Consider the following 7969-nt stretch of genomic DNA (forward strand, 5'->3'; position numbering starts at 1 on the left):
TCCGAATTGAGAACTGAATAATGAATTTTTTCGAGGTCCAAGCAGGCCATAATGTCGTTAAGCCATTGCGCATGAGTGGGCGGGGCAACATCTCTCCATCTAAGGAGGATCAAGCGTCTCGCCAGGAGAGAGGCAAAGGATAGTATTCGGCATTTGGTCGGACCCAGACATAAATCTGTCTCGCCCCAAAAACCGAACAGAGCAATTAGGGGGTTAGGTTCTAGGTGCTGATTCAGAATACCCGATAGTGTAGTGAAGACATCTTTCCAGAATTTCTCCAAGCTAGGACAGAACCAATACATATGGATGAGAGAGGCCACGCCCCTCTTGCATTTATCACAGAGCGGACTAATGCCAGGGTAGAATCGAGATAGTTTAGATTTAGACATATGGGCTCTATGAACAATCTTAAACTGTAAGAGACAATGGTGAGCACAAAGAGAGGTTGAGTTAACCGACTTGAGAACTGAGTCCCAGCTCTCCTCGGATAAGGAGATATTTAAATCCTGCTCCCAGGCCATTTTAATTTTATCCACAGGGGCCCGTCGTAAGGCTGCTAGTTTATCTTGGATAATTGAAATTAAACCTTTACCTAGTGGATTAATGGAGAGAAATAGGTCCATAGCATTTTTCGCAGGCATTTCAGGAAAGTTAGGAATTAAAGGAGTGTTACGTACCCGTGACACGTGACAGTGGTACCCTTGTCACGTGACTGGGGTTGTAGTTATACTGGACATGAGGTAATGGTCTTGTGATGGTGGAGTGATGTCATTTTCCCGACAGTAGAGGTCATGTGACAGGTTTTTTTTTACAGGGTATAAAAGGAAGACCCACCCTGTCAGGTGGGGCAGTTCGTGGCGGAATTTGCCAAGATGACTTCATGTCCCTGCGTGATTTAATGTGATGACGCAGTTTAGTTAAAAATTAAGTTCTATTTCATGCCTAAAGTTTAAAAGGTCATTGCCAGCGGTTTCTTTGCTGGTGGAAAGTGAAGAAAAGTTTGGAAGATAAAAATCGAGGAGAACCGATTTTCGAAGGTGGAAAGTTCGACCTTATTTGATCCTCATTCGGAAGGATTTCGTTGACTATTCTCGCTGTTAATCCCTGGGATGACCAGAAAGGATTTGAGAATAGTGTGGAAGAAAGGTCAGTACCTTTAAGCCGTTATATTTTATAAAATTCTTCGTGGGAAAGTTCGACGCCGGGGAATCGAAGGACAACGACGTGGAAGAGAATTTAAATCGCTTTAAAAAGTCTCTCCTTTTAAAAGGACTGTGAGCTTTTGAACTTTCGGCATACCGCTTTAAAGAACTTTTTTTTCAATACCGCTTTAAAGACTGTTTGGAATTGCAGCGCTATTAAGAACTGTGAATATGTCGCACAGCAGCTGAGTTCGGGTTAGGTTTGAGTTTGTTTACTTTTGAGGGGGGTTTGTTTTCAGTGTTTAATAAACATGTTAGTTGTTATCAAACCCTTGCCTAACTCATCTATATTTATTGTTGCCTGAATACGTAACATTTAATTATGGGGGCTGCGTCCGGAATTGGATCGTTTGAGTTTAAAATGCTTTTTGAATTTTGAATCGGTGTTTTGGATACGGGGATTACTCGATTCTTTTGTTTGTTTGGCTTGTGAGTGGTATTCGGCAACGATGAATATTGATGAGTTTCTGGATTCGCCAGCTGCGGGTTTGTTAGTGAAGGCGAAAAAAACTGAAGTATCTGAGATTGCTAATAGATTGCAACTTAAAGGTATTTTGGCGACTACATCAAAAGCTGTAATACAGAGAAACATCGCATCACATTTTGTGGCTTCGGGTCATTTTGATGAATCGATTTTAGAATCGTTTCCAATAAGTAATCTGGAGATGCAGTTGCAAATCGAACAAATGATGTTAGAGAGGTGTAAATTGGAATCTGACCAGAAAAAGAGAGATTTTGAATATGCAATGGAGAAATTAAGGTCTGGGAATCAGTCTTCTGATTTTAAAAAACCGTTTATTGCTAGCCAAGAAATTAAATTGGTCCCTCCATTTAGTGAAACAGAAGTGGAGAGCTATTTTCAACATTTTGAAACTATTGCTCGGATGTCAGAGTGGCCAAAAGATAAATGGTCAGTGTTGTTACAGAGTGTGATTAAAGGCAAGGCACAACAAGTTTACACAGCTTTAACTGCTGCGCAAGCATTAGATTATGATATTGTGAAAACGAATATTCTCAAAGCATACGAATTAGTCCCAGAAGCTTATAGGGAAAGATTCAGGAGTTTGAAGAAGTCTGTGGAAAAGACTTATGTGGAATTTGCCTATGATAAAGCTATGTGTTTTGAGAGATGGGTTTCTTCTAAAAATGTAAATGAGGACTATGAGACTTTGAGAGAGCTGATTTTAATGGAGGAATTTAAAAGAAGCATTCCTGTTGAAGTAAGGACCTACTTAAATGAGAGGGATACTGATAAATTGCAGGACTGTGCTAGATTAGCTGATGAGTATGTTTTAATCCATAAGAATAAATTTCCTCAGGGTAGAATTTTCAAGAGGAAAAATAATATGGAGACTCAAGGTAAATCAGAAATTAAATCAGAGGTTAATGAGAAAGGTAAGGAGGAAGGAAAACCTGTGAAGGAAAGACAGTTTGGTCTTATTTGTAACTATTGTAAGAAGCCTGGCCATGTAATAGCTAACTGTTTCAAATTGAAAAAGAAAGAGAAGGAAGCAGTTCCAGATGCTTGTGTGCAACATACTGAAGCACCTGTAAAGTTACAGGGTTTGGTAAACACAAATGAGGATTTGTTAGAGTCTGACCAAGTTAGAAAGGGATATGATCATTTTATAACTGAAGGGTTTGTATCCTTGAAAGAAGGATCTACTCTGGTGCCAATAAAAATTCTTAGGGATACTGGAGCTTCTCAATCACTGATGTTAGATAGTGTGTTGAAGTTTAATGAAGAGAGTGATACTGGTGAGGTGAATTACATAAGAGGTGTTGGAAGTGATTTTATGCCTGTACATTTACATGAAGTAAATTTAAAGTCAGGGTTAGTTACAGGATTTGTTAAAGTAGGATTACAGCATAGCTTACCTGTGAAGGGTATTTCTTTATTGTTAGGTAATGACTTGGCGGGTGGACAAGTTTTTCCTGAAGTGCATTTGACAATGGAGTCAGAGGAACCAGAGGTGAATTCTAACACAGATTCTTCCTGTGTTGTGACTAGAGCTATGGCTAAAAAAATTGATGTGCAGAATGAGGTTGTTACTCATGACTGTTCAACTCAGGATTTGAGTTTTGAGGATGTGTCAGAGACTTTCTTACCTTCGTTGTTTGAACAAGATTCTGGGAGTAAGTCTGACTATGAAGATTTATCTCTGTCTCGGAAGGAGATGATAGCAGAGCAGAATAGAGATCCTGAGATTATAAAATTAAGGGAACAAGCTTTACTAGGTAGTGAAATTGAGAAGGTGTCAGTAGGATATTATTTGGAAAAAGGAGTGTTGATGAGGAAGTGAAGGTCGCCTACAATTCCTGCAAGTGAGGAATGGAATGTTGTTTATCAGGTAGTTGTTCCTAAAGTTTATCGGAATGAGATTTTGACTTTAGCTCATAGTGTGCCTTTAGGTGGACATCAAGGGGTAAGGAAAACTGTGGACAAGATTTTAAAACATTTTTACTGGCCTGGTTTAAGAAAAGATGTGGCGATGTTTTGTAAGACTTGCCATACTTGTCAAATTGTGGGTAAACCAAATCAGGTTACACCAGTAGCTCCATTACAACCTATTCCAGCATTTGGTGAACCGTTTTCTAAAGTTATTGTAGATTGTGTTGGTCCATTACCAAAGACAAAAACTGGTTATCAGTATTTGTTGACTATCATGTGTACTTCGTCTAGGTTTCCAGAGGCAGTACCACTGAGGAATATAAAAGCTAAAACTGTGACGAAGGCTCTTATAAAATTCTTTACTTATTTTGGATTGCCTAAGGAAATACAAACTGATCAAGGTAGTAATTTTATGTCTGGATTGTTTCAACAGATAGTTTATAAATTGGGAGCTAAGCAAATCACTTCGTCTGCATACCATCCAGAATTGCAAGGTTCTTTGGAGAGGTTTCATTCTACTCTCAAGAATATGATTAGGACATATTGTGTGGAAAATGAAAGTGACTGGGATGAGAGTATAAACTTACTTTTATTTGCAGTAAGGGAATCGGTACAGGAATCTTTAGGTTTTAGTCCATTTGAACTTGTGTTTGGGCATAGAGTTAGAGGACCTTTAGCTTTATTGAAGGAACAGTGGATTAGTAAGGAAGTGCATACTAATTTGTTGGACTATGTTTTGAAATTTAAGGACAGGTTACATAAAGCTTGTAGTTTAGCCAAGGAAAATTTAAAGTTGGCTCAGGAGAAAATGAAAACTTGGTATGATAAGGAAGCTAGGATGAGGATGTTTAAGCCTGGAGATAAGGTGTTGGTTCTTTTCCCAGTGCAGACAAATCCTTTTCAAGCTAGATTTCATGGTCCTTATGAAATTGTGTCTAGAATCAATGATGTGGATTACGTAATAAAAACTCCAGATCGCAGAAGGTCAACACAACTTTGCCACATAAATATGATTAAACCATATTTTGAGAAACAATCTGATACTGTGACTGTTGTGGTTAGTGAGAATGAGTTTGATTTAACTGGGAACATGATAGACGATTCATCTGACTTTCATTCTAAATCTAACATTGTTTCTGTTAGGTTACCTAATTCGACCATTTTGGAAAATATGGATGAGAAATTAGCACATTTACAGCTAGAGCAGAAACAACAGATGAAAGAATTGATTTTTAAGTATAAGGATTTGTTTCCAGATGTTCCGAGAAGGACTACTATAGCTTCACATGATGTAGATGTTGGAGATGCCAAACCTATTAAACAACATCCATATAGGATGAACATGGAAAAATGTGAACTTGCTGAGAAAGAAATTGAATACATGTTAGAGAATGATATTATTAGACATTCTAACTCGAATTGGAGTTCGCCATGTGTTATGGTGCCAAAACCTGATGGTAGTATTAGGTTTTGTACAGACTATAGGAAGGTGAATGCTGTAACAAAAACAGATGCATATCCAATTCCTAGAGTAGATGATTGTGTAGATAAAGTTGGGAAAGCAAAGTTCCTTACAAAGATTGATTTATTGAAAGGGTATTGGTGTGTTCCATTAACGGGCAGAGGTAGAGAGATTTCTGCATTTGTAACTCCATCTGGGTTATATGAGTATAATGTTCTTCCATTTGGGATGAAGAATGCCCCAGGTACTTTCCAGAGGATGATTAATTCTGTGATTCAGGGATTGAAAGATACTGATGCTTATATTGATGATTTAGTGACAGGAAATGATACTTGGGAAGCACACATAATTGCGGTGGAGAAATTGTTTGAAAGGCTTTCAAAAGCTAACTTGACTATTAATTTAGCCAAGAGTGAATTTGGACATGCCACTGTGACTTACCTTGGTTATGTTGTAGGTCAAGGTAAGGTAGCTCCTGTTCAGGCAAAGGTTCAGGCAATTTTAGAGATTCCCACTCCGACGGGGAAAAAAACTCTCAGAAGGTTTTTGGGAATGGTAGGATATTATCGAAAATTTTGTAAGAATTTTGCTAATGTTGCCCTTCCATTAACTAACCTTCTGCAGAAGAATGTGAAGTTTGTGTGGACAGTGCCTTGTCAGGAAGCATTTGAAAAATTGAAAACAATGATATGTCAACAACCTGTGCTTAAGGCACCTGACTTTGAAAAACCTTTTTCATTAGCTGTAGATGCGCAGTATTGATGCAAAGGAATGAGGGTGATGAGGTTGATCATCCAGTAGCTTACTTTTCTAAGAAATTTAATAAGCATCAAAGAAACTATTCAACAATAGAGAAAGAATTGTTATCTCTTGTTTTAGCTTTGGAATATTTTGAGGTATATGTTGGCACAACTCAAAAACCACTTATTGTTTACACTGATCATAATCCGCTAGTTTTTCTGAGTAAGATGAAAAACAAAAACAGAAGATTGTTAAATTGGAGTTTGATGTTACAAGAGTACAATATTGTGATAACTCATGTTAAAGGTAAAGATAATGTGGTTGCTGATTGTCTATCTCAATGTTGAATGTACAATGTAATTTTTTTTTTGGAGTGGTTTTTTTATTGTAACACTCCTACTGTATTGTATATTGTGTATGTTATATAATTTATACATTTGTTTTTTCTTGTAAGTAATTGTTAAAATTTTTGTTCTTGTCAGACCAAAAATGTTTTTTTTGGAGGGAGGTGTTACGTACCCGTGACACGTGACAGTGGTACCCTTGTCACGTGACTGGGGTTGAAGTTATACTGGACATGAGGTAATGGTCTTATGATGGTGGAGTGATGTCATTTTCCCGACAGTAGAGGTCATGTGACAGGTTTTTTTTACAGGGTATAAAAGGAAGACCCACCCTGTCAGGTGGGGCAGTTCGTGGCGGAATTTGCCAAGATGACTTCATGTCCCTGCGTGATTTAATGTGATGACGCAGTTTAGTTAAAAATTAAGTTCTATATAATGCCTAAAGTTTAAAAGGTCATTGCCAGCAGTTTCTTTGCTGGTGGAAAGTGAAGAAAAGTTTGGAAGATAAAAATCGAGGAGAACCGATTTTCGAAGGTGGAAAGTTCGACCTTATTTGATCCTCATTCGGAAGGATTTCGTTGACTATTCTCGCTGTTAGTCCCTGGGATGACCAGAAAGGATTTGAGAACAGTGTGGAAGAAAGGTCAGTACCTTTAAGCCGTTATATTTTATAAAATTCTTCGTGGGAAAGTTCGACGCCGGGGAATCGAAGGACAACGACGTGGAAGAGAATTTAAATCGCTTTAAAAAGTCTCTCCTTTTAAAAGGACTGTGAGCTTTTGAACTTTCGGCATACCGCTTTAAAGAACTTTTTTTTCAATACCGCTTTAAAGACTGTTTGGAATTGCAGCGCTATTAAGAACTGTGAATATGTCGCACAGCAGCTGAGTTCGGGTTAGGTTTGAGTTTGTTTACTTTTGAGGGGGGTTTGTTTTCAGTGTTTAATAAACATGTTAGTTGTTATAAAAACCCTTGCCTAACTCATCTATATTTATTGTTGTCTGAATACGTAACAGGAGCAGTGAAGAGTCGGATTTGACGATATCTGAAAAAGTGAGCATTAGGCAGGTTGAACTTAACAGAGAGCTGTTGAAAAGAAGCAAAGCGGTTATCAATGAAGAGATCTTCAAAATGTCTAATGCCCTTCCTGTACCAAACATGGAATGCTGAATCGAACGTGGTAGGTAAAAAAAGGTGATTGTGTGCGACAGGGCTAGAAATGGAAAACCCTTGGAAACCATAGCATTTCCTGAACTGAGCCCATATACGCAAAGTGTGTCTAACCAGAGGATTAGCTATTGATCTGGGCAGACTGCTAGGGAGTGCAGAGCCAAGAAGTGCAGATATAGATAATTCTTTAGTGGAGCTCAACTCCATTGCCACCCAGTTAGGGCACTCAGGTTGACCGTGGAAGAAAGACCAGAAGGCAGCACTACGTATATTAGCTGCCCAGTAATATAAGCGAAAGTTAGGTAAAGCCATGCCACCCTCTTTTTTAGATTTTTGGAGGTGGATTTTATTAATTCTAGAGCGCTTATTCTGCCACAGATATGACAAAATAATAGAGTCTAAGGAATCAAAAAAGGATTTAGGAATAGAAATTGGGATAGATTGAAATAAGTATAAAAATTTGTGGAGAACATACATTTTGACAACATTGATACGACCTACCAAGGACATAGATAGAGGTGACCATTGTACCAGATTCTGTTTTGTAGCATATGAAAGATTGACAAAGTTTTCACGAAAGAGATCTTTAAACTTCCTTGTGACTGTAATTCCAAGATAAGTAAATTGATTATGGACTACTTTAAAAAGGAGATCACGA

Source organism: Hemitrygon akajei, chromosome 2, assembly GCF_048418815.1.
Source record: "Hemitrygon akajei chromosome 2, sHemAka1.3, whole genome shotgun sequence".
NCBI lineage: Eukaryota > Metazoa > Chordata > Chondrichthyes > Myliobatiformes > Dasyatidae > Hemitrygon > Hemitrygon akajei.